General features: G+C 33.6%; 1 pseudogene; it reads right to left on the bottom strand.

Annotated features, from left to right (window-relative positions):
• Positions 1-10,046: 10,046 nt before the first annotated feature.
• LOC115295284 lies at positions 10,047-26,502 on the bottom strand (annotated as a pseudogene).
• Between the last annotated feature and the right edge of the window lie 1,291 nt (positions 26,503-27,793).

Genomic DNA, 27,793 nt, shown 5'->3' with positions numbered 1-27,793 from the left:
GGTGATCTATCATGGTCCCGTAAAATTATTCTAAAATATGGAATCTCTAAATGTTTCTTATTTGGGCCATTTCTTGGGGTTGTATTTGCAGTGAGCAGCCATGAGAAGTGAGGGAACATCTTTCTCTGGACAAAAATCAGACATCCTTTGGTTTACTATAAAAATGGTAAACGCATGAACTCTCCATTAACAGAACTCACTCTGTGTGCAGATATCCACACAGAGTTCCATCCTGGAACTTGCAGGACAGGAGGAAGCAGTTGAACATTATGCTGACTACATTATAATTACTGCTTTGCCCTAAATAATAAAATACTTTGCCTCCAACTCAGTAATTTAGCTTCTTCTTCCATAACCTACAGTATGGTAACAGGCTACCTTTTTATGTTGTATGTGTATGTCCAATATCCACTGAAACAAATAGAATATATAATACACATTAGACTAATCATGTAACAAAGTGCATGTTAATATCTATTTTATTTTCCCCTTAAAGAAAAGTGTTTGAGGGAAATACTGACTTGGGCAAATAAATATCAAAGTTATGTAATTAAATATAATTTAATTATATTATTTAAAATCATTCTGTCTCTATTTATATCAGTTATTTCCCAAAACTGTCGAACTGCTCTGCAAAGTTTAAATATTTTGCAGTGATTTTTTTCTATTTTTGTCTGAAAATTTAGTGTGTCTTAAAGCTTCTGTAAGATAGAGTTAATTGCAATGAAATGATTATAAACACTTTAGATAGACATGTTAGATTAAAATATTTTATTATCATAGAAAAGATTAGTAAATAAAAGCTGTGCTTACATGTGTAAACTTTCTAGAGAAAGTAAAATATTTGCAAGTAACATAAGTTGAATCAGATTACCTATTGGAACATGATAGACAAAGCCATTTTAAGGAGCCCAATGAAGAGTATTTTAATACAATTAAAAATATTTTTTATGTCTTTGTTTTATTTTGAGAGACAGAGACAGAGAGCAAGCAGGGGAGGGGCAGAGAGAGAGAGGGAGATACGGAATCTGAAGCAGGCTTCAGGCTCTGAGCTGTAGGCACACAGCCAGATGCAGAGCTCCAACCATGAGATCATGACCTGAGCCAAAGTTGGATGCTTAACCAACTGAGCCACCCAGGTGCCCCAAAACAAATTTGTTAAAAAATATACATTTCTATAATGTATGGGCCCTAAAATGAATAAATTGGGTTAAATGAAAAAACATAAAGAAAGCCCTAGTTGTAATTTTTATAATTTTAAGACTAACTAAATATCAATATAACCTAGAGTTACATTTAACTCTATGAAAAAAAATCATCAGATGCATAGAATTTGGAAGACAATTGCTTTTAGTCACTTTGCTTTATATAGAAACTTGTCAACTTCAATTTTCTCACTGGAAATTCCTTTGTATCAAGCATAGGCCTCAGCAAACAAATATTAAATAATACTTTTGAAAGAAAATAATTGTTTTCATGGATAGTCAGGAATAAGCAGCTCCACGTTACAACCTGACATAAAGGTATATGCCTTTAAAATAAATGTACCAAAGTGATTTCTGCTGATATTTTTTTCCTTTGATATTTTACCCGATGCTTTACAAGGTCTAAAAACATCACAGCTTTGGTTTGAATGATGCCAAACATAAAGGAGAAAGCACTAAGTTTGACCTGAAACTCACAAAGTCAAGTTTGCCTAGTCAAAAATACAACATTTTACTGTCTGTAGATTGCAGTGGGAACTACAGTGCTTTTATTCCTTTCATCCAACATTCTGAAGAACATTTGAGGACTTGATTTATGGCTTTGAGGAAGTGAGTCTAGGGGTCAACAAGCAAAGAATTTAAACATCCAATCACCTACATTCCTTCAAAGGCGTACCATTGGTACCTCATGTACTTTCATTAAGTAGTATGTCTAGTTTATATGACCAAAGGAGAAGAATTCTTCCACTATAGATTTTTCATTGATGTGGATTTAGCAGAATTTCTTTCTGATCTATCATTCATGTATCCCACAAATTTTGTTATCTAAAATGTGAGTTGAAGTTATAATCCAAAAGTGTGATCAAGCATTTAAAACGCCTTGAGATGGAGATAATGTATAAATAGATATAAGAAGTCTTTCTTGTAAGAGACCAAATTATTTTGAAAATGGGGGATGGAAGATAGGATGTATTGTATAAGCCAGGTAGCTCAGAAATAATTTCACAGTTGAGACTAGGACAGTGAGCCTATATTTTGACTTACTAAACTCACATGCACATATGTTAATTGTTGAAAAACAGTTTTGTAAGTAGCTCTTGGAAATATCTCTAGTAATGCTTTGCTAGTCTGACCAAGATATAGAAACATTCTCTAATATCCATTGACACTTATTTTCTATTTTCTTCATCCTTTTTTTTCTGCCTTCAGTCAGTTTAGATTGATTTCTTATCTCCTGAAGTTAAAAAAAAAAAAAAGGAATAGAGCTGGCAAAAAGCAAAGACATTGTCCTGGGGGAAGAAGTATACAAGATAGAGTTGGAACTAAGGACCCAGACTGTAGCTTTGTAAGATTCCATCAGAAATCCGCCTGAATCACATAGGTGCATCCATGTGGTACCAGATATGCCAGTGCCCTAAGTTAATAGTGTGAATATAATTGGGTGAGGGATATATATTCAAATTGCCAGAAGTTGAATCTCAGTACATAGCTAAGCGCCTGTGTCTGATACTTTGAATAGCAATTTTCCAAACTTCCCCCACAACTGCAGTGACTGTAAGGAAGTCTTTTTTATTTTTCTCTATTTTGCAACAAAATATTTGCATCGAGTTGCTTGCAATGTGAATTAATGCTAAGTATTCAATATGATACACAGTGTGACAGTCATTTTTAAATTTCATGCTTCGTGTCACTTCACCTCTCTCCTTACTAGATTACATTCGGTCACACTTTAGCCACACAGGATGGTGCAGCAGTGTTGTATGTGGAAGAGAGGCAGGTAGGTGGAGAGGTGCAGAGTGTAGTACAAAAAAATTAAAATGTTGTTTACAACTATCCAGGAAAAAAATACAAAGCTATGGTCCACAGGCCAAAATATTTTTTAAAATAATGAGATTGAGTTTTGCAATCCTGTATATAATTTATATTTACATGACAGTTAATTCATTCATTTTAACTCATTCACATGTAGTCATTAAAATATCTTGTGGTAATCATGTTATGAGATTTGTATAGTAAATATATAGAATTTTTTAATATTTTCATTACTTTTTACAATGCAAAAATTGCATAATGTTATCTTCTGAAAGATCCTAAGGTGATAGGGGAAAACATTCTGAAAGATCTTAAAGAAGGAAAGTAGAAGTTAAATTGACTAGTAGCTTATATTGAAGCCTTAAGTAACATTGATTCAATAAGTAATTAATTACTCAGTACCTTCTATGTAAGACACCCCTTAACTCCCTACAATGTGAATATTGGAATCTTCATTTTATAAATAAGAAGATTAAATCTTATAGAGAAGCCTTTGTTTTAAGGCTACACTAGTAGTAAGTTAAACACCTGGGATTTTTGTCCAGACTTAGCTGTCTTGAGGACTCATGCCTTTTACTATCTATCCCATAATTTTCCTTCTATAACTGTTGCTTTAATTCTAAGAAGCGTAAAGCTTAATATAAAAGGCATAAATATAAAGATCTAAGTATAATAAAATTTAGATGAAATAAGAACTAAACAAGATGTGATACACTAGTGAAAATGATTAAAAATATTAATGAGATCAGATAAGACTTGCTCGAGGAAAACATTCTTATTTAATCAAAGTTCTTTAACAAAAACCAGTAGATACACAATTACATATAGTATACACACAATTATGTTTTAAGTGTAGACACATAAATAACCACTGACTACATAGAAAGTCTGTTTACGGTAGTCATTAGGAGCACAATCTATGCTACCTCTGCTCTGACTCTAAATCCAACTTTTGCTCCTTCCCTACTGCATGGTATTACAAAGCTTGTTTCCTCATCTGTAAAGTAGTCTTTATAGTACCTACTTTATTGTGTTTTATTGAGGCTTAAATGTGATAATCCATGTAAAACTAGCACAGTGCCTTGAAATAAAGAATCCCATAAATAGTTACACATTGATCACTTGTGATCGGCATATGGTATGGAATTTACAAGCAGAGATTGGGAGAAGAGATGGAAAAAATATTCTGGCTTAGGGAATGCTGTTATCAATGCAAGGAGTTCTAAATGAAGCAATTTTCTTGGAGATAATGGTTGGTATGGCCAGATGCCAAATGCAAGGTCATGGGATGGGGCAGGAGATGATACTAACATTCAGATTAGCTTTTTTGGAGGATACATATCTTTCTTTTGTGAATACCTGTATTATTGTTCTTATAAAGTTTTAGTATACATTTAATACCAATCTCCAGTAAGACACTAATCAGAGCACAAGCTAGGTATTTTATGCTAGGAGTTATAGAACTGACCAAGATGGAGCTCTGAGCTAGAGAATCAGAAGGAGACAAGTTAAAACTCTTGTGAGTAACAGCAATGGTTTACTTGGAAGACATCAAGAAAAAAAAAACAAATAAAAATAAAACTCTCATAATGAACAAAAGGGCAAAGTGACACTAAATCTGGACATGTTAATTAAAATTACTTCTTTATAAGTAATAGAAATCCACTTTAAGTAATTCAAGCCAAAGGGAATCAATGGAAAGCATTTAGCAGGACTCACAAAAATAATACAGTCTAGAAAACCCAGCTGAGTAAAGATCAATAGTGATGGCCACCCAAGATCTAGGTTAAAAAACGCAGGAACAACTAATTTCCAGTTTTATCCCAGCACAATGCTGTCTTAGCTTTCTATGTTTAAGGATGGATCCCAGGGAAAAAGAACAATTGATCTGTGTAGACTGGATCATTTTCAACACCATGAAGAAGCATAGCACCTAGGTTAATATTTCATACTTCACCCTGATTGTGGTCAATGAATGTCCAGTAATTACCTAAAAGGAAATTGGCCTTATTGCCAAAAGAACAGAAAATAGATGTTAGGCAGCCCTTTCTCCCACTCCTAATGCACATGCCACACAGACACACAGACACACACATACACACACACACACACACACACACACACACACACACACACACATCAACTGCCTTTTGATACACAGATTCAAGAGTTTGAAATCAAGGAAAGGAGCCAGAGTGAAGATTATAGAAAATGTGAGGGAGGGTTTCTAAAGACTGAAGTGAGACACTGTAGGCAGTTGAATTTTGTGAAGGGTTATTGTTTATCCCTAAAGGAACAGTGGAGTGGAAATCATGCCATGTTCCTGACTCAGTGAGTTCATGATGAATAGAAGTTTCACTTCAATTATCTTTGTATTTGAGAACTTAGACCTGTATCTGTATTACAGTACATAAAACTTACTGCGTAAAAGGATGAATTAGTAAAATGATAGCTTTTTATGTTTTTTTCCCTTCATTTTATATCAAGTCCCTAAGGTAGATTCCTAGAAATGAAATTTTATAAACACTTAATTCTGAACAAGATCAGTAACTATTCCAGAATAAAAAGTTTATCAAAGGACTTAATTCTGGTTTCTGATGCCTCACTTGGAAGTCACCAGTCCCCCCCGACAAGTAAGAAACAACACAAAAATGAACAAATCATAGATTCATAAGAGAAGGTAGGACACAGGGCAAATCGATGTCCCCAGTATTAGAGATGCACAAAGTGAATACAGGGAGTCAGAGCATAGCAAAGCAAGGAATCGTGAACAGAAATAGCTGATAATTAGTACGAAGTAGGGAAACCTGAACTGTGATTGATGAATTACAGGAGGCTCAGTGTGGACAATTTAGAGAGTTCAAACCTCCAGGGGGACCCACTCAATCACTCTACCTCCACAATTCTGTGAGTTTTACCTCCAGAAACTCAGCTAGTTTCCCAGAATATATATTGGAGGAAAATCTCCAGCTTCTGGTAGGGGGAGGGAAAAAGGAACTATGTTGATATATATCAGAATGCTTTGTTTTTCTTAACAAGGCCTGCCCTCAAGGGAAACTAGTTAATCAAAACCTAACCTGCTGGGGAATTATCAGAGTCTAACTGAATAAGACAAAGGAAAATGCCAACTTCAGCCTACTCTAGCCATCCTATCCAGGCTAAGAGGAGGAAAAACAACAATAAAAAATATATTAAGGTGAAGAAAGACTTGAGTTCACAGTCCAGAGGCACAGGCTCACTAAAAGACTGGAGACCTACTCAAAGGACTATAGAAAACTCCCCTCACCCCATACCTCACTATCTAAAAGTCTACTTATAACAGTCCTTTACAATAGATCTTTAAATAATGTCTGGTTACCAAGATAAAATTACAAGGCATATAAAAAAGGCAAAATAATACAATTTGAAGAAATAGAGCAGGTGTCTGGATCAGGCATGGCACGGTGTTAGAGTTCTCAGACCGGGTATTTAAAACAACCATGATTAATATTTTAAGGACTCTAATGGATAAAGTAGGCAGCATGCAAGAACAGATGGGCAAGGAAGCAGAGAGATGGAAATCCTAAGAAAGAATAAAAGAGAAAAGATTCTGATAATCAAAAACACTATATAACAGAAGTGAAGAATGGTTTTGATGGGCTTATTAATAGACTGCATGGCTGAAGAAAGAATCTCTGAACTAGAGGACATATTAATAGAATCCTTAAATAATTGAAAAGCTAAGACTATTTATCTATAAGAAACCCACTATAAATATAAAGAAACCTCTTGATTAATAGTAAATGGATCTTATGAAAAGATATTAAAGAACTTTAAATGCATATTACTTAGTGTAAAAAGCCAATTTGAAAAGCCTGCATACTATACAATCCCAGCTTTGTGACATTCTGGAAGGGACAAAGTTTTTTTGTTTTTTTTTTTTAATGTTTATTTATTTTTGAGAGAGAGAGAGAGCGAGAGAGAGCGCGAGCATGAGTTGGGTAGGGGCAAAGAGAGAGGGAGACACAGAATCTGAAGCAGGCTCCTGGCTCTGTGCTGACAGCTCAGGGACTGGAATTCAGGAGCGGTGAGATCATGATCTGAGCTGAAGTCGGACACTTAACCGACTGAGCCACACAGGGACCCCTAGACAAAGTTATGAGAGTAAAAAGATTAGTAGTTTCTTTTCTTTTTTTAAAATGTTTTATTCATTTTTGAGACAGAAGAGTTGAGCTGGGGCGGGGCAGAGAGAGAGAGAGAGAGAGAGAGGGAGACACAGAATCTGAAGCAGGTTCAAGAGCCTGACATGGGGCTTGAACTCATGAACCATGAGATCATGACCTAAGCTGAAGCTGGATGCCCAACCAGTTGAGACACCCAGGCTCCCCAAAAGATCAGTACTTTCTTAAGGGTTGGGGGAGAAAGATGAATTGGTGGGACACAGAGCAGTCTTAGGATAGTGAATATACTGTTTTAAATTATTTCTGACTTTTTAAACCTCGAATTACTGTATCATCAGCAATGTGACTAACTCTAACCTCCAAACAAACACAAATTGATAGGTATTATAAACAAACAAAAACACCAACCCAGTGTAATCCAACATAAAACAGAATTTTCCCTCATTATGAAGTTTTATGTATGTTTTTAATCCAAAGTCACTACCCTGTTTGAGCCTGTTTTGATAACACTGGGTATGGAAATAGCAGTAACCGAATTCTCTCACTTTGAGGATAAGGTGAGTTCCAGGAGATTTAGTCAACAAATCTATACTTTGTTGCCAGAAAATTGTGGCAAAGACTTGTTTCTATAATAGCCTATAATCAAAGAACTTTGGAAGAAGGTAGCTTTAAAAAGATTCATGGAAGCTAAATTTTATTTAGTGTCTATATAATGATAGCCATAACCACCATACCTGAATATAAAGACTAAAACCATCATTTCCTTTATTTTGTTTCTCACTGCAGCCCTTTTAAATAAGCATTATCTTTATCATACAGAAAACAAAAAGGCTGCATTGAAGCTAAAGAGTGTTCACAAGTTCATGTATTTTGTGGTGATAGAACTCTGATTTTACTCTGTATCTTGTGGCCTTTTTACATATACGATACAAAAAAAAAACAGTAACCTATCAACTTTCTAGAAGACTCTGTATAACATAGATTTCTTAGCAAAAGTCTCATTTATTCTAGTTTTGTCATCTCAGATAAACAGTGAAAAGGTGAAAATAAAAGACATGTAAGGCTAATAGACAATCTAAAATGACATGGTGTAGCTCATCTTTGGAGGCCTTAGTTAAGGGTATCTGGAGAAAATCAAAGGAAGTCTCTAGACATTGTCTGATACAGTGGTAACAGTGGTAAACTTGACTAGCCAACACTAACATATCAATAATAATCTGTGCCGTTTTTTCAACTTGAACCATTACCTAAGCATTCTAAGACAAGTGTTGGTTGAAATATTATTCCAAAAATACTCCAGAAAAAAAAAAATTTTCCCTCACAAACGAAAAGCTGTGAGACCTGTATAGTTCAACTTAGTGAATTCTAAAGATATTTAATTTCTCTACCAAATTGTTTTTTGCACCTAGTTTTAATAATAAAGTTACTCTAAGTTGTCATTTATTTAGTTAACTTGAGAAAGCACTGCAGATAAAATTCTTCTAACAAAAAACAAAGTTTAATTTCAGGCATGTGAGAGAAGAGGCAGCTGTGGTCTGGAGAAAAGAATAATTAGATAAAGGCATAAAGGTTTTGGGTTTGAATTCCCACTTATCCACTTATCAGCTGATTTTCATGGATAAATTATTTGGCCTTTTTGAACTTTATTTCCCTCCATGAAGATATAGATGACAAAACATTCCCTTAAATAAAGCATTTTGAAATTTGCAATCCAATAGGATTTTTGTACATATAGGTATATTCTTAGGGGTTATATAATTCTTAAAAATTTACACAACTCTCATAAGGGTTTCAGGATACCTCCTAACAGTTTGAAAATTACCAAATTACACTATTTCAAAATAATTATAAAAATGGACTCTAGTAGACTAAACTATATAGTTCAGTGAACAAATTGATTCTTAAATGTGAGTCTGAACTCAGAGCATGAGAAAAAGATATCACCTGTCAAATATTATGCATATACAAATAATTTGGTGTACTGAAGCCATGCATTTCTCTACTTCATTTTCTTATTTCTGTTTGTGTAACTCTTGTGTTGTGTACATGTCGTTTATCTGTATGGCCTGGCACAGATAATTGTTGATAAATGCTCAGAATAAACAAGAAAAAAATTGTTACATATATTATAATGTATAAATAACACACTTATTAAATAATTAATATAATTACTTATATGCCATGTGACAAGTTTGGCAATTATTAAAAACAAATATACAAAACAACTTCCTATAAAATGAATTTAAAATTTAAAAAACTCAGAGCGTTACTATCATGCATTTTGCAAACACCTCACAGGCACTTGTGGCACAGCTAGTGAAGAGGACCAGACTCCCTGGTAATCACTGAAACTTCGGTATGTTAAAATGTCACGTGACCCTCAACACAAGAGACTAGCCTTTTTTTTTTAATTTTTTACAGGACTTTTCATTGGTAACATGGTGGACTTTGTATTTGTTGTTTGGATGAAGAACCCATTATTTCAAGCAGCTAGAACACATGGGGTGTAATTTGCACACTATCTAAAGCAATATATTGAGTTGTCCTTTGACACCCTGTCACAAAAAAACACCTGTAGCTAATGCATGCCCTAAAGAGAGGTCTGTTAAAAAAAAAAAAAAAAAAGAAAAGAAAGAAAGCTGTAAATATTCGTTTAAAAATTTAATTTTCTTTTTCTTTTTTTCTAAATCTCAACAATTATAGTGAATACTCTGGGACTAAGAAACTCTAAACAACAAACTGTTTATGAGTGTGATACAGTTTTGATAAATACCACATGGAACACTTTAAAAAAAAAAAAAGGACATTTAAAACAATATACTTCACTATTGCTGTATTCTTTCTTCACTGTGGAGCCAGGAATGCTCTTTCAGGTCCTGAGCCTCCAGCCCCACTCACAGTGCTGGTTGATAAGCATGCAGATAGAGATGCAGCAGAGGTAGAAGAGTTCCAAGAAGTCCTGGATGTTCTGGTTGGAAACCGGGTTGTCACCGTAAGTGTCCTTGCACTCCAGCATGCCCTGCTCCATAGCGGGCACCACATCATCGCCGTGGTTCCAGATGGTGATCAGGGCATCAGTGAACTGGCTCAGGGTATGATTGTCCTTGGGGTCCTTGTCCGGGAACCCCATGAGGTTCAGGAGACTTTGGACATACCAGCTCTGGACCAGATGAACCGAGGGTGTGCTCAGCACTTGGTCAGGAAGCCGGTTGATTTCTTTCCTAATAGCCAGGTGCCTGGGCAGCTTCTGCCCTAAGGAAGATGAATGAAATTTTCTCACAGGCATTGCTGGACCCGAAGTTCAGAAACTGCTTCATGGACAGGGGACAAGGAGAACTTGCTAAAGCATTTCATGTACCTGGGTGCCCCTGCCAAGGACGCATTCTTCAGCACTAGCAGACTCAGTGCTTAGCTGCGGAGGCTGTGGTGGCCATGGCTTGGGCTCTGGCTCCAGTCCCCCACAGGCAGCACTTGCCCTTAAATTTTAATTTTCAATAAATAATATATGTGGTTCCCGGAACATGTGAAAGGTAGTTCTAGGTAATGAGTATACACATATCAGTTAATCATTCTGGTACTTTTAAAACTTGCTAACTAGAATATCCTACATAAAGGAAGAAGAAATGAGTGATAAGTGTTAAGAGTAGGAACAGTACCTAAGGTAGTGATGAACCATTTCAGAGGAGAAGAGACGGAGGAATTCTGGAGTCAGTGGAATCCTACTTGGTCAAACAGTGAGCCCCATTCCAGGAAAATTGCAAGGGCTTAACTTTGTTTTGAGGTTGAGTCGTTATTGATTATTGAGCATTTTAGTTCCTTGAGTCTCTGTGATAATGATCACAAAGAGTTACCTAAATTGCTTTGATTTACAGGTAATTAAATGACTCTACCTTACTGTGTGCTATGAAAGAAGATCATACAATTTATCTTGTCTAATAAGGCAGAAAAATAGTAGTGATATGCTATTATGGTGTTTTATTTTTTAGCTCATATATTAGATCTAGAAATAGACTAGAAAGAAATTTATTTGAATGTGTAATATCTACTTTTAAAGCAGTTTTGTTGAATGTCAATTCATCATGCTTTTCCCTACATTGCTCTATGGGTACTAGTTATGTGACTTGCCATGGATATATTCATTGTTTATAGCAAATGAATGCTTGGTTTCAACTACTGTTTTTCCCTTGAGAAATAATAAACCTAAAGATTTTAGCCATTTCAGAAATCAGTAAGTTTTTGCCTTAGTAATACTGTGTTTTTCAACACTGAGGAAGTGAAAGTGTGACAGCCTTTGTATCAAACTAATTGAAAAACCCACTGTTTTAATAAAATCATTTTGGCATTGTCCTTCAGAAACTGTGCTTTATAAAGCTGCTTATTGTATTTCAATAAAAATACATTTTAGATGGATACAGATTGTCATTCCCAAACTTTAATAATTAAAAAGTATGTATTCTACATATGGAAAATTTTTGAATATTTCTTTCACAGTTACAGGCATAAACTTACTAATGGAAGAATCTTTCTACAGTTGTAGTTATTGATACTCAATGTAGGATGGTATCATGCCACATAGACATAGTTGTTTATAAAGTAAGTCACAAAATGCTGACACAAGGCTAGCATTTAGGCAAGATTTTGAAAGTAACATGGGTGTTCATTTTTAAATTGAGGAGAGTTAGTGACATTTACATGTGTTTAGAGGACAACTTCCATATTAACAAACATATTGGTAAGAGATACAGAGCCATCTAGGACTGTGCAGTAACCTTGGTGGTGGAAGATTTCTATGGAGAATAAGATAGAAGGGTCCTAATCCCTGACACTATGAAAATCATATATAGCTTACAGACTAACTTCTAGTTAAGAAAACATTGTAATCAAATGAGACAGAATTTTTTTGTTGCTCTTTCTGTAGTTACTTTCAGCCAAACCCTAATTCCAGCAATTCATTTTCTATCAGGATATGCTCATGATGAATAGGATATGGAGGAAAGAATGGATATAAATAATATGCTAATTATGCAGGAGGAGTGTGATAAAAAAGAAGAAGAGAATGAGAAGTAGGAAGACTAGAAGACTGGAAATAAACAGATGTGTTCATTTTTTTAAAATTATTTATTTATTTATTTATTTATTTATTTATTTATATTTTTGAGAGAGAGAGAGACAGCGCAAGCAGGGGAGGGTCATAAGAGAGGGAGATACAGATTCTGTAGCAGGCTCCAGGCTCTGAGCTAGCTGTCAGCACAGAGCCTAATGCAGGGCTTGAACCCATGAACCATGAGATCATGACCTGAGCCCAAGCCAGATACTTAACCGACTGAGCCATCCAGGCACCACCCCATTTTTTAAAAATTTTTTTAACAGATATGTTCATTTTTGTTTATCTTGAATAGAGATTATAAGTAAGTGAACTATTTTATTTGTATATTCTACGTTTTCCTATGAAATACAATCCATATTAACAAGTTTATAGTCACAAAATTACCATAACTAAGTTTTAAAAGTTGATTATGCACAGGAAAATTAAATTTAGCTTATATTTACTGGCTGGGTCCTGTCTCATTCTGGTTTCCTTATTCTTTGTCAAACTCTGCTGATGATGAAATACACACATATTCTTCAGTGATTATAAAAAGTTCGAAAGATGAATAAAAGTCATTATAAACATTGAGTGAACAATCAGGGAAGGCTTTACCTATATTGAAAGGATGCAGATCTGAGCCAAACTAACTCCCTGACAGGCTTTAAGTTTCCCCTCTGCACTAGAAAGCCTAAGTTTCAATTTCCCCAAAACTATCAAGCAGTTACACATTGCCCAAGGCAAGAGAGACCACCTTCGCAACACCCAATCAGAAAAGGCCAGCAACCACCCTCCACATTCCTAAGGACAGGCCTGAAGATGGAAACTATAGATAGTTACCTGTTGTTTAATGCTAGACTAACCAGTTACTCACCCCACGTGGGGGTCCTGGGTCCACTCTATAATTGGTTAATTTCAAAGATACTCTAGATGTTGTGATTGGGTCCCGCCAAAAGTAACAAACACTCTGGACAACGTGTATGGTTAAAATTGCTGCCAATGCTGTTATACGATAATGATTGGATCACTGTATCTATGTCACAATTTCTTGTCACTCCCCTTCCCAAGCCCCATAAAACCCTGCTCAGCCCTTGTTCGGGGCTCTCAGCCCGGATCCACTGCGCTGGTGAAGTCTTTGAACCTGAGCTTAAGCCCGTAATAAGTGCCCTTTGCTTTTGCATGGGTGATTCAGTCTCCCTGGTGGTCTCTGGTCTTCGGGGATATCGCAATCTGGGCATAACAATATCATACATTTACCACTATATGTATTAAAGTTCCTTAATGGAAGTAGATCATAGATTTAATAAGTTATAGAGTATTGCAGATTTTTGCAGAGAAAATTAAACACAGAAAGTAATATGAACTATCAAGTAAAAGCACATACCTCCAGTAAAAGACAAGTTTATAATGTTGTACTATGAATTTTGCAGATCACAAAAGTACACAAAAGGCATATAGCACTTTGTTTGTTTAAAGATGTAAACCTGAAATATTCAGTTAAAAGAATGCTTTAGTAAAGAAGGCTATGGATGATCATGATCCTCTATGGTGGGCTGAATGGTGTTCCTCCAAAAATTTATCTATTGAAATACTAACAGTCACATTGGGGATTCAGTGCATAATAGCATCCTTCAGTGATATGTCTTTATTATTTATTTATTTACTTACTTACTTATTTAAGTGAAATTCAAGGTCTTCACTTTGCCTACCAGTCATCTCATGGCCTGACCCCATCCCATACCATCTCTGCAGTTGAATTTTCTAGCATTCTTACCTTATTACTGTTCTGGTCTCATGTAAATAACTTGCATATTTCCAAGAACAAGTCATGTCTTCCCTCTTTCCTTCAAAGTTTTATACAACCTGTTTGTACTTCTGGAAATGTTTTTCTCTCTTCTACTTTATCCTATACATTCTTCAGATCTCAGTACAAATATATTTTCCTTTGAGGAAGACTTCCATACCCTGTAAACTTGCCTTAGTAGTGCTCTTTCTGTGTTCCCCTTTAAGTACCCTTTACTTATCCAAATGAGAGCACTTTTTCACTTGCCCTGTACTGAGTTACCTATTAATAATCTGTATGTTTCTCTATTATGTAAGTTTTTTGGAATATAAACTATGGTTTTTTTTCACTAATTTATCTTGGATATTTAGCCTTGTAGTTGGCCCATAATAGGTTTTTGAAAAGTTATATTTGAACATATGAGTGATCAATAGAGTGATGCCAAACTTATTATGGCAATTTGGAGCTCTTTCTTGGGCCAAATTAGCCTCACTATTTGGAAATTGTTATTTATGGTGAAAGATTTAAAAAGGCTATTGGTATTTTCTAGAGGTATGAAGTTTTTAAGTGAAAATCTAACTGATATTTCAAAAAGCAAATCTACATATATGATCGAATATATGATAGAATCTATGTATATTTAGAATATATGGGACAGTACTTCTAAATGATTTGGTCTTACAGTTTGAACATACTTTGCATAGTGGTGACTACAAAGTAATATGCATGTAAAAGTTTTTTCTTTTGTTTTGTTTTGACAATGAAAAAGCACTGTGTAAATCTTGGTTATTAACTGACATAGTATTCTCTTATTCTACCATATTCTGTTATACTAATTGATAACTTTGGGAAGTTTACAAAGAATCTGATTCCTGAAGTGATAGATTATAAATCCCACGACACTCCCAGTTTACAATAAAAACTTTGAAGTTTTCTTAAAATAGAGTTTGGAGAATAGAAACAAAACAAACATTTGATTAGGATTCAGCAAACCTGTACTTTAATCTTTATTATCACTCATCATGTCTTACTCCTCTTTATTTACTTCTAGAATCTATCTACATTTCTTAGTGAGGTAAAATCATCCTGGTAAATATAAGCCTTTCTTTTTGTCTTTTATCTTTTAACTTGACAACATGTCAAAAAAAATGGTTCACTTGAATGAATGTTATAACTTACACAGAGTCTAATACAGGACTACATTTATTTTTTTTAAATATTGTTTCTCCCTTTTAGAGAACATTTCTTTCTTCTGAAAAATTCAGATTACAACATGTTGCATGTCTACCCATGGTAAAGGGTATTTGCAAAATGATGTACTCTTATTTAAGTAATAATAGATTTATATGCAAATGAGTGAATTTTTATTTGTATCGAGTATAATTTACACATCATTATATATTACAACCAAGGATTTTACTTTAAATTAAAACTCATAAGTTTTGACCTTGTTGAATTCTATTTTATTTATCTTTATTGGTATAAAAATGTTGAATTTTTGTACAACACTCAAAGAGATGAAGCTCTCTACTTTCATTTGGAACTAAGGCTTTGAAATATTTGCTCTCACTTGACCCATCCCATTGATAAAAGAGCAAAAAGATCCATGAGAGTACTCAATGACACGTTACAATGCTATGAATATCATCCACTTCCTCCACTCTCAGAACCAAGTAGTAGAATATGGAAATGCCTCTACTCCATCACATCTGATATCATTTATAGATTGTCCCCAGAGAAACCTTATTTTTGCTCTTGCTAAATCAGAACATTTATATTAGAGAAATACCCTTCTGTTCAAAGTTTCTAAAATCAGTACACTGAAGATTTCAGAAGAATGTAAGTAGAGAATTTATAAAATTATCTACAGTTGTCGAGTTCAAAATTGTACCTTAGGCATTCCTTCCAAAATTGTACTTTTGTGCTTCAAATCCATAAGATCTCCTAATATCCATGCTGTAGTATTTAACCTTCCCACATTTGTGCTTTTGCTTTCTAATTATCCCTCACACTCTCACTCTTCCATTCATTAATGATACAGAGCACCATACATCTCTTCAAGCTTTTATCTCCTTCCTTGAATAACATCACCTGTTCATTTTTAAATAAAGTCTTCTAACTTACTTCATTTATGCTATGAAACAAATTTTAAAAAATGCCTCCTCAGCTTGTGTTGAATGGACACTTCAAGTTAGTTTTGTTTGGCAAAATATTTCCTTCCTAAAGATCTAGAGTAGTGACTTCCAACCTATGAACACAATAGTTACTACAAAGTGCTCTGAATTCTATATGCATACTGAAATATTTGTAACATACATGTGGAATGATTTTCCAAATGTGTGTTAATGAAATGCATCTCATTAAAATATCGGTAGCTATTAACAATATATTTATTTAAACTAATAAAATGCATATATTACATGAGAGGTGTCTATAGTATTCCCCCAAAAGTTTTTGAAATTGACTTAACTAGAGAAGGCACACCTGAAATTCCAGTTACTTCATTTCCAAATGAAACTAATCTAGTTCTATTCTCTATTGCCACCATTGCTCTCTGCCCCCATCCCCAGCTCTGAGTAGTTGATTCTTAGTTGTAACTGGAACTAAGTCTCTTCTTCAGAAAGCATTAGAGATCAATAATTATATGAAAGGACTTCAGTGATTTCCCTCACTATATTTTTTCCCTTTAGAGTTCTGATTAAGCAGATCAAGACCAAATATTTCCGTGTTCTGTCTTCTAGTTACAATGCTGTACAGGTTTTCTATTTTTGATTCCTATTTTGACTCCAAAATCATAAAATTCCTGAGAATACAGAGAATATGTCCTGTCAAAATATCTACAGTATCATTGGAGTTACGTGGTAGATAACATCTTGGTCTAGGTTTTTAAATATCACAGTTGTCATAATTACTCAAGCAAGGGTAACTTTAGGCAAAAGCTGCTTAATAAGATTTTCCCTCCCAAATCCTGCACTGTACCAATGAACAGTTATGCTAACTAGTGACAAAAAGAACCTCCCATTTCCATTCCTACTTAACTCTACTTTCTGAATCTTAAAAATATCCTCCTTTGAGAACTGAAGAAGAAAAAATGAGTAATTTGTACCTTGGCATCAGTGATATTCTTGAGTTTATTAGAGGACACTGATAATTTGGGGTCCACATGATGAGACATATCGTAAACTACCTTAGGAAATTTATTACTATAGCCCCAGCCCAACGCGGGGCAAACGAGCGCAGAGCCTGAGAGACAAAGGGAAGGGACAGAGTGACTGAACACGCCAGTAGTACTGTCTCTGGGGAAGAGGTAAGGAACGCTTGGCTGCGCTTGGAGAGAGAAACTCACTCCATAGATAACTGCTGGGTAGCCCGAATCCCGAACCCAGGTGGTGCAAGGGAAAGAACGGGAAATTTATTACTATAGCTCTGGCTCCCAAATTTTCACATCAGCATCTATCCAATGCTAATAGAACCAATGTCATTTGAAAAGTTCAACAACCCTTAAAAGGGAAAATTTTTTTACAGAGAAATAGAGATATTTGGAGATAGATCTTTCCTTTGCTTTGGTAACTTCTATTTCTCTCACATATATTTTAATGTTGAAAACAAAAATGAATGTTACAATTGTAGAAGGAAAACTTAATCCACTGATGGCCTTGTAGAAGATTTTGTTCTAGACATATTCCTTCAATTCAACATTTTTTTTTTGCTAAAATATATGGGATAAAAATACAAGTATTTCTCATGCTCAGTTACCAATAATTGGATCATTTCTTGCTAAATTGTTATTTGCTATCATGAATAAAACTTCAATGTATATTGTGAATGGAATAGTTAGAGACTCTGGTGTGTAATACCATACGTTCTAAGTTTTGGTTACTTTGTTCTATTAAGTCATGCTGCCCTTACAGCCAAGTATGAAGTACCAAATTTTTGTCATACCAAAGCTATGATGAACACTGTTAAGTGTTTGTAATTATTATTTTCAATCCATTATATCTCAGGGTCTAAATGTATGTAACAAAAAATATCAACTGAACTAAAAGTACCTTTTTTTCCCCCCACTTTATATATCCTCACATGATTTCTGTGGTTAAGATCCAATTCTTACCTGGAAAAACCTAAGGAAGAAAATTGAGATGATTAAGGCAATTTCAGCAAACAATGAAATAAACTTGGTTAATTTTTCCAACAATTAATTGATTCAGTGAAAACAATCAACAAGCTAATTACTTCACCAAAATTAATAAATCACGTGAAGTAATCAATTGCTTAGCTTTAAATCTCACTTTAATTCCAGAATGGAGGAATCAAGCCAGGAAACACACAGTCCAATATTACCAATCCAATTATTATTTTTTATTTGAGAAGTCCAAAGTAGTGTTTTACCAATAGAGCTCATTTTTCAGAAATATCTTACACATCACTATACACCATTTAAGGGAATAATTGTAAAGCATTTTAAAGTGTTTGCCAAGTATTTTAAATATTAAGTATGGAAAAAGCTTAGACTTTATGATTAGTGATCTAAAAAAGAGGATGTTATGTTAAGCATATTAAATCAATATACCAGTTATTCCTTCTTAAGAATATTTTTTCTAAGAATATACTCTATATTTTTTTCCTAATGGCTATATTGCCTTCCGTCAACTTCATTCCTGTACATAACTAAGCAGATTTATAACCCACTAACAACATTTAACATTGTGCCTCTACATAACCTGGCAAACCAAGCTAATGATTTTCATTAGATTAATGGATGTAAAATTAATCATTTAATTTGTTTAACTGCATTTTTATGCATGTCTTTTGTTATCAGTAAAGAAGGTTTTTTTCTCTAAGGATATCTACTTAACAAATTTATTTCTCTTTTGTAGTAATTTGTACATAATGATTTATTTTTAGAAATATCTACATGTCATTTCTTACTAATTTTTAAATAGTTGTATCATATTTTCCATTATTATTATAGTTGTTTGATTACATTTAATTAAGCCAAAGTTTGAATTATTTATGTATATGTGCTCTATTAATTATGACTTAGTTGATTTTCTTTATTTCTTTAATACTCCTAAATATTGTTGTCTTCATTGTTGTATTGCTTCTGATTTGTCATTATCAGAATAGCATTGGTCTACATAAAATACTATAATGCCTCTGAAATTAATATTTTGGAATTTTTTAATACCTTGTTAATATTTATACCATGTAACTCCATCTTTAAAATGGTGAGATACTTTTTTTTCTTTGTAATCCCCAATAACAAATATTGTGTACTATACCCTCACGATTCCCTTGATTCATTACTGTAGTATATTTCTTTAAATTACATAGTCTACAACCTAGAGGTATAATCCCTTTGCTAGTACCAATTATATGCCAAATTATTGTATTTTTTCATTGACTTTTCACAAGTCTGTTATTCAAAGTCCAAATTTCATCTCTGTCAGACTCACCTGAAATGTTTCAACAAGGACCACTGATCAAAATCTCTGAGAATTTGAGGATTGGCCTGGAGGAATCTAACTTTTTTTTTATGTTTATTTACTTTTTTTTAATGTTTTATTTATTTTTGATACAGAGAGAGACAGAGCATGAGAGGGGAGAGGCAGAGAGAGAAGGAGACACAGAACTGGAAGCAGGCTCCAGGCTCTGAGCTAGCTGTCAGCACAGAGCCTGACGCGGGGCTCGAACCCACGAACGTGAGATCTGACCTGAGCTGAAGCCGGACACTTAACCGACTAAGCCACCCAGGCGCCCCTATGTTTATTTACTTTTGAGAGAGAGAGAGAGAGAGAGAGAGAGCATAGGGAGGGACAGAGAGAGACAGAGATCTATGAGATCATGATCTGAGCTGAAGTTGGATGCTAAACCAACTGAGCCACCCAGGTCCCCCTTTTTGCTTTTATTTTTAGTAACTTTTACTGGATTTTTTTTCTTTTTTACACACCAAAGTTTGAGGACTGCTGTTCTATAACATGATCTTCATTACTCTCATTTAGGTATGAGAAATAAAGTCTACGAGAAGCTAAATGTTTTATCTAAAATCATGCAGACTTGGGAAGCATAGAATCAAGATTACAGATGTGGTGGTAGTCTTTCTCTAAGACTGATTATCTAACTTATAACACCAACTCAAACCCTGAGGGGATTCCTAAAGAGGCCTGAAGGTTTTTGTTCAATTTGAGCTAAAATTAACTAATTTGTTTTGATACAACTATTTATTAAGAACTAACCTCGGGTTTTAAGTAGATCTGGCTATCATTGGGGCTAAAAAGAAGAAAATTCTAGTAAAATAATTATTTATGAAACATACACTTTTAGAACTATAAATATTATTATCATATAATCTATGAAGCAAACTATTCTGTGCCATAATTAGCATAATGTATGCACATTACTATACGCTTTGAAAGATATCTGTAACAAAATAATATGAAACTGCATACACACACACACAGCTTGAGATATATATAAGATATGCCAACATGATTCTTTTTAAATACATCTACACATATTTGATGTGATATAATAATGTGCATCTCTATGGAAATTCAGAGTTATAATATGTTTAGAGAAGAAATGATTGTAGATTGTTAGGGAAAGAATTATAAAGTCTAACAAAATAGTTATTTTGCAATAGAGCAGCTTTGAGCCTAATAAATTAGTATGAGATAGATAGGGAATTCTGGGACTTGTGGCCTATTGCCAATACAAATGAAGAAATGCTATGTTAATATATGTAAATCTATAAACGAAGTAGAAGGTCCTTGTTTACTTTCAGAGAAAACAACACAAAAATTCAGAATTACCTAATTTTCAGTAAATAATAAGGAACATAAAACATGTTTGAACAACAAAAAATTCTGAATCACATATCTTTTAAAGAAGTGACAGGGAACATAACATTTTTGAATAAAAAATAAATATTTTTGATGATATATTAGAATAAAGAAAAATGGGAATGAGAATAAATAAGAAGTATTATAGAGGGTCAAGAAAATAGAGGAGAAAAGTAAAAATTAGACAAAAGACAGGGAAGGGAAATATGCAGGCTATTATGAAACTTTATATTGTGCAAAATGAATGATAACAGTAGATAGGCCAGGGGTCCTGTTTGTAAGGTAGAAGTGAGACAGAAGATAAGCCTAGTGGAGTTGCCAGTGGTCAGACCAGATATGGAGATGGTCAGCATCATGGGGACACCTTGGGATGCCTCTAGCACCTTGGACAAGATCTACTTAGCTACTGGCAGTAGTAAATTAGGTAGCAAGTAGAAACTTGAGGGGGGAAAGTCAAAGAGGTTCAATTTAATTTTCCTAGCCAGAAAATTCCTCTAGCAGAACTGTTTTAAAGATAGGCACCTCACGTCTGAGCCAGTGGAGTAGAGGCATAGAAAGAAAGAATCACACACAGAGATAGAAGCATGAGAGATGGGAAGCATACAGACAGAACAGTAAGTTCTCAGGTATGTATGAAGAAAATTGCAGTTGCCATTCAGAGGTGGTGGACCTCTGAGGGTTACTTTTAAAAAATAGTAGCTGATTCTCTTCACAGCTGCTTATTTTTTAATTTAACCTTTAATTATAAAGGTGTCCTTAGTTATAGAACTGAGGAGACAGTGAATGAAGAGATAAAATTTTCTATGTTGTGATGACCTTGATTAGAGCTTAATTATCTCCAAAATTGTATGTAATCAATCAGATAGTGTATAACTATGAAATCACACCTTGTTTGTAGGTATACAGGGATACATAAGTGATCGAAGGAAATCAACCATGTGATCAGAGGATTTTCAATTTTAAAGTAATAATTTATTAATTTTCACCTCTATCTCTAATGTTTCTTTCCTGTGAGTAAGAAGGAGATGAAAAGTATAAAGACATAGAGCTCAGTTCTGCACTTAGATACTTCTGAGCTGGAAGTTATGCTCCTAACTTACTCCCTTGGGTAAGCTACTTAACCTCTAAACTTCTTTGTCCTCATCTATAAATTGAGGATATTTATAGTACAGACCTCAAGAGGCTGGAGGGGAGATTTAATAAGATAATATATTGCACATATTAAGCATTCACTAAATGTTAGCTATTATTATTAAGAAGGCCGAAAGAGCCCACAAAACCTAGGCTTATGCTTTATCAGAATCTCTCTGGAGTGGAATCATTACCATACCATTTTTCTCTGAACAGGATGACCTCTACATATTATACGTCACACACAAACCAACTTCTCTGGAAATAGCACATAGAACTGACAAAAGTGCCAAAAATGTTTTTTGAGTCCTAATTTTAAGGGAAAAATTGAATAAAACCATGAATTCAGCATGCATTTAAGAGTAAAAGTCTCTGAAGCAACCAACCATCTATAATTGAAAGCTTTTGCTTTTACATTAGATGGCATTCCTGAAAATGGTTTGGACAGAAACAACAGACTCCATCCTTCCCCCATTTCTGCATGACTTTACCTGAAATTACACGATTATCTTCTCAACTGCTTGACTTGCTGAACTGGATGTCAGAAAATGTGTTCTAAATTTCATTAGCAGGCTATATTGCATCAGTGTTGACAAAAACAGTAAAGATTGGTTTCTTGAATGATAATAATATATCATTTCAGTATCTTTTTAATACCTTTTCTTAGAATTGATACACAATAAACTGCACTAATTTTAGTGTACAGTTTCATAAGTTTTCATAATTGCATAAATCATACTAGGATCATAATCAATATAATTAATATTTTTAACATTCTTAAAAATGTCTCTTTGTAATATCTCTCTCTCACCCTTCCATGCACACCCCCATTCTAGGCAGCCACTGATCACTATCTGTCATGTTATGATACTTTTTAACACTTTGTCACAGTTTCCTTTTTCTAGAACTTTAGATAAATGTACCCATATAGTGCATACTTTATTCCCCTGCTTAATTCTCTAAGTGTAATTCATGATTGTGTGTATTAATATTTTGCTCTTCTCTTGCTGAATAGTGTATTCCATTGTACGGATATAACACTATTTTACATTCATCTGAGGATGATGAGCATTTGAGTTGTTTCTATTTTTTGGCTATGAAAATTAAGGCTACTGTGACATTTGTAGAAAAGTCTTTAGACACAATTTCATTTATCTTAGGTAAATATCTAGGAATGTCTGGGTCAAGCTGTAGGTTTTTGTTTATTTTTTTTTAAGAAATTGTCAAACCTGTTTTCCAAAGTGTTTGTACAATTGAATATTTCTCCCAACAGTGCATGAGAATTACAGAGCCTCCATATCTACATCAACATTTCAAATGGTCATACTTTTATGTTTTAGACAGTCTAGTATATGTGTAATAGTACTTTATTGTGTGTGTTTTTACATGTTTTTTGAGGGGTTGGGGAGCAGTTTGACTTTACAAGAACTTGAGCAGAAAGTCCAAACCATGCACATATGCTCTCTTCCCTCCTCTGCACACAGCCTCCCCCATGGTGAACATTCCCCAACAAAGTTGTACATTTGTTCCAATCAATGAACATTTTTGACACATCACTTTCACCCAATGCCCATAATTTATAATATGATTTACTCTTGGTATTGTACATTCTGTGGTATTTAGACAAATGGGTTTATCTATCATTATGTTATCATACAAAATATTTTCACTGCCTTAAAACTCCTCTAAACTCCACCTATTAATCATTCTTCAGTCCCTAGACCTAGCTATCAGTGACTTTTTTTTTACTATCTCCATAGTTTTGGAAATAGTAAATGTAAATGTATGTCACTAACTGATATTGCCACATAGTCTATCCTGGAGAATAGTATATATGCTTTTTAAAAGAATGTATACCTTATTGTTATTCAATGAATTATTATGAAATTTAATTTAATACATATTGACAGTATTGTGTGAAACTTCTTGATTACTGATTTTCTTTCTCGTTGGTCTCTAAACCACTGACAGGGATAATGAAATATCCAAAAATTGTTCAATTGTCTATTTCTCTTTTCACATTTGTCAATTGTTGCTTAATATGGATTGAGATTTGCTCTTTGGTACATATTTTTTGTATTTCTTATATATAATGTATAAATTTCTATTTAGTTTTGAAATGTCCCTGTTTTCCTATTAATATTTTGTATATTTTCTATAATTTCTTCACCCCTAAAATCTAGATTTTCTGCTATTAGTATAATCGCTCGAGCCCTTTTGAAGTTTTATTTGCATGGTATATCATTTTCATCATTACTTTCACTTTTGTGTATCACTGAATTTTGTGTCATTGATTTTTTGTATCCCCTATTGGTAGCATAACCCTGTCTTCCTTTTTTTATCTTTTTATCCTATATCTACCTTTTGATTAGAATGTTTAGTTCATTCATATTTAATGTAATCATTTATTTTGTTTTATTTTACATCAACCATTTTGCTGTTTATTTTCTATGATCTTCATATATTTCTTATTTTTTTCTTTATTCGTTTCTGCAAAATATTTTTAGTGTATAATTGTAATTCCTCTGTTAACTTTTATTTTTTTTCCTCCATAATATTTTATTGTCAAATTGTTTTCCATACAACACCCAGTGCTCTTCCCCTTAAGTGCCCTCCACCATCACCACCACCTCTTTTCCCCCCTCCCCCTTCCCCCTCAACCCTCAGTTGTTAACTTTTAAAAGAATTTGTTGTTATATTTAATGTCCACAATCTTGAAAAATACACACACACATATATATATATGTATATATATATATATATATATATATATAGTACTTCTTTAAAGTTGTTTCAAGCAACCTCTCCTGTTAAGTACACTTTGGCTGAAAGTGGAAGTCTAATCATTAGATTTTATTTTTATGTTAAATGTAACAGTTACAAAAGTTTCATTATGTAAAAGATTTTCCCATAACATTTTATTTACAACATAGTAAGGTATGGAAACTTCACCAACATAAAGATTCCTTTATCCTTTTTTAAATACAGTAATAGTTATATGTGTGCTATCTAAATATATTATATATCATGTCATATAGATTTGTAATTTTTCTACTTTGAGCAGATGTTACCATATCCATTGTTTTCCTAAAACCATAACATATATGACTTAGGAGATGAATACACACTAAATGAGAAAAGAGGCAGATTCCTGTAATTTGTCAGAACCTCACTTTAAACTGTCAACAACTTATGAAACTAAGGAGTAAAAACATTAATTTTAACCACTTCCTGGTAATATTAAGAGAAAAGCATAAATAAATGTACTTTTAAAATTCTAATTTAAAAAATACTTGAAATACTGTTCAGATGGAAACATGCAAATTAGAAAAAGGAAAAAAATAATCACTCAAATAGTTAAATCAATTTTTAGAATGTTATTTTTTGAGATATATTTATTTATAACTATAACCTATCTACAGTCTATATTATTGTTAAATAAAAGGCATACATTGACCAGTAAATACTAATATATTGGTCAACAAAACGTGTTCTGAATTTTTGCTTGTTACAAAAGAGGACACATTGCTGTAAAATGTATAAAGTGGCTCCTTCATGTAGTTAAAAGGGTAAGTTCATTGTGATTCTGCTAACACAGATGCACCCTGGATAAGGTGGAACAAATCAATACATCCATATGACATTGGTTAAGATGAAATTCATTGTCATTAGTCAGGAAAGTCTTTAGTCAAACCCAATCCAGTGAGAGTCTGTCATATGTGTGTTACTTGAGGTTTATGGTTGTTATCAATATCAGATGTGGGTCACTTCAAATTCACAGTTGTTATTCAATTTTAGCTGATTAGAACCAGTTTTAGTGACTTACAATATGTGACTTTGATACCTCCTAGGCAAGGGTGCTACATGTAAAAAGTCGCAGCCCTTTTTGGTTTTTTACACTCTTAAATGATGGGATGGATATAAAAACATAAGCCAACTCTCAGCTTTATACTTTCTTTTACTATAATTGTGTTGGATGCCAGTGTCACATAATTCAATCTTTTTTGGTACAGAATCCTCTAATATGAAAATGTACAGGATGTTAAGTATGCCTGAGCATTTTAAACACTGATATAATTGACAAGAGTGATAATTAGGAAGGTAAAAATAGCATAATTAATATTTGCAGGGTATCTCTTTTTTATTTTATGTTAAATTCCAGTATAGTTAACATGCCATGTTATACTAGTTTCAGGTGTGCAATATAGTGATTCAACAATTCCCACATCACCTGTTTCTCATCATGACAAGTATATTCCTTAATCCCCATCACATATTTTATCAACATGCTCCCCTTTGGAAACTATTAATTTGTTCTCTATAGTGAAGGGTCTTATTTTTTGGTTTGTCTCTCTCTCTCTCTCTCTCTCTTTTTCCCTTTGCTCATTTTTTTTGTTTCTTAAATTCCATATATGAATGAAATATGATATTTGTCTTTCTCTAATGTATTTTGCTTACCACTATACTCTTTAGCTCCATCCATGTTGTGTCAAAAGGTAAGATGTCATTCTTTTTTTATGGCTAAATATGTTCTATATATACATACACAAAGTCCATCTTCTTTATCCATTCATCTCCAGATAGACACAGCTGTTTCCATAATTTGGCTATTTTAAATAAAGTTGGTATAAGCATAGTGGTATCCCCATGAATTAGTGTTTTTGTATTTTTTGAGTAAATACCGTAGTGTATGATGATTGGATCATAGGGTAGTTCTATTTATAATTTTTTGAAGAAGCTCCATACTGTTTTCCACAGTAGCTGCACCAGTTTGCATTCCCATCAACAGTGCAAGAGGGTTCCTTTTTCTCCACATCCTCATTAATGCTTGTTCTTTCTTCTGTTTTTCTTATTTTTTTATTTTAGCCATTCTGCCAGGTGTGAGGTGCCATCTCCTTGTGCTTTTGGTTTGTATTTCTCTGATGATTAGTGACACTGAGCATCTTTTCTTGTGTCTCTCAGCCATTCATATGTCTTCTTTGGAAAAATGTCTATTCATGTCTTCTGTTCATTTTAATTGGGTTATTTGTGGGGTTTTATTTGGTGTTGAGTTTTATAAGTTACTTATATACTTTAGATACACCATGACTTTGACACTTTTCTGAAGAGTACAAATCAGATGATAGGGTCTACCTCAATTGAGATCTGTCTGACATTTTCCCAAATTTAAACTTGAGTTATGAATTTGCAGGAATTTTTTTACAACAATGAAATGCCTCCATTTCATCATACCATAGGATACATGATATTAACATGACTTACTAAAAAAAGTTGCTTTCATCATTCGATTCAAATAGTGACAAACAAGCTTTTTTTAAAGTTTCTGTTTTCCTTTCCTATATGTACCTTAAAGTTTACTAATCTTGTCTACCGCAACTGTTACTGTGCTATTCTGTTGGTGATTTTCTAATTCCTTTATCCCTTTACATTTATTATTTGGAATTCTTCTGTAAGAAAGATATGTTCTTTCTTTCTTTCTTTCAATATTATTTATATCAAGAACTCATGAGTGTTCTTTGGGTTATAATCTAATACTTTCATTATTTATTTTGTTGCTTATGTTATTCTGACTTGGATGAATGGGAGCTCTTTCTGGATAATACCCTGGTCCCTATATCCTTTACATATACTCTCATACTTTATTGTTTTATTGTTTCTTGTGTGAGTGTGTGTGCATGTGTGTTTAAGCACTTTCTTACTTTATGGAACTGTAAGTTTTTGACCTGTTTTTGATTGGTCATGAGGCATTTATGCAAACACAGATGGAAGTATTA

Source organism: Suricata suricatta, chromosome 7 (genome assembly GCF_006229205.1).
Source record: "Suricata suricatta isolate VVHF042 chromosome 7, meerkat_22Aug2017_6uvM2_HiC, whole genome shotgun sequence".
In the NCBI taxonomy this organism is placed as follows: Eukaryota; Metazoa; Chordata; class Mammalia; order Carnivora; family Herpestidae; genus Suricata; species Suricata suricatta.
This window is presented reverse-complemented; position numbering and strand designations above follow the sequence as displayed.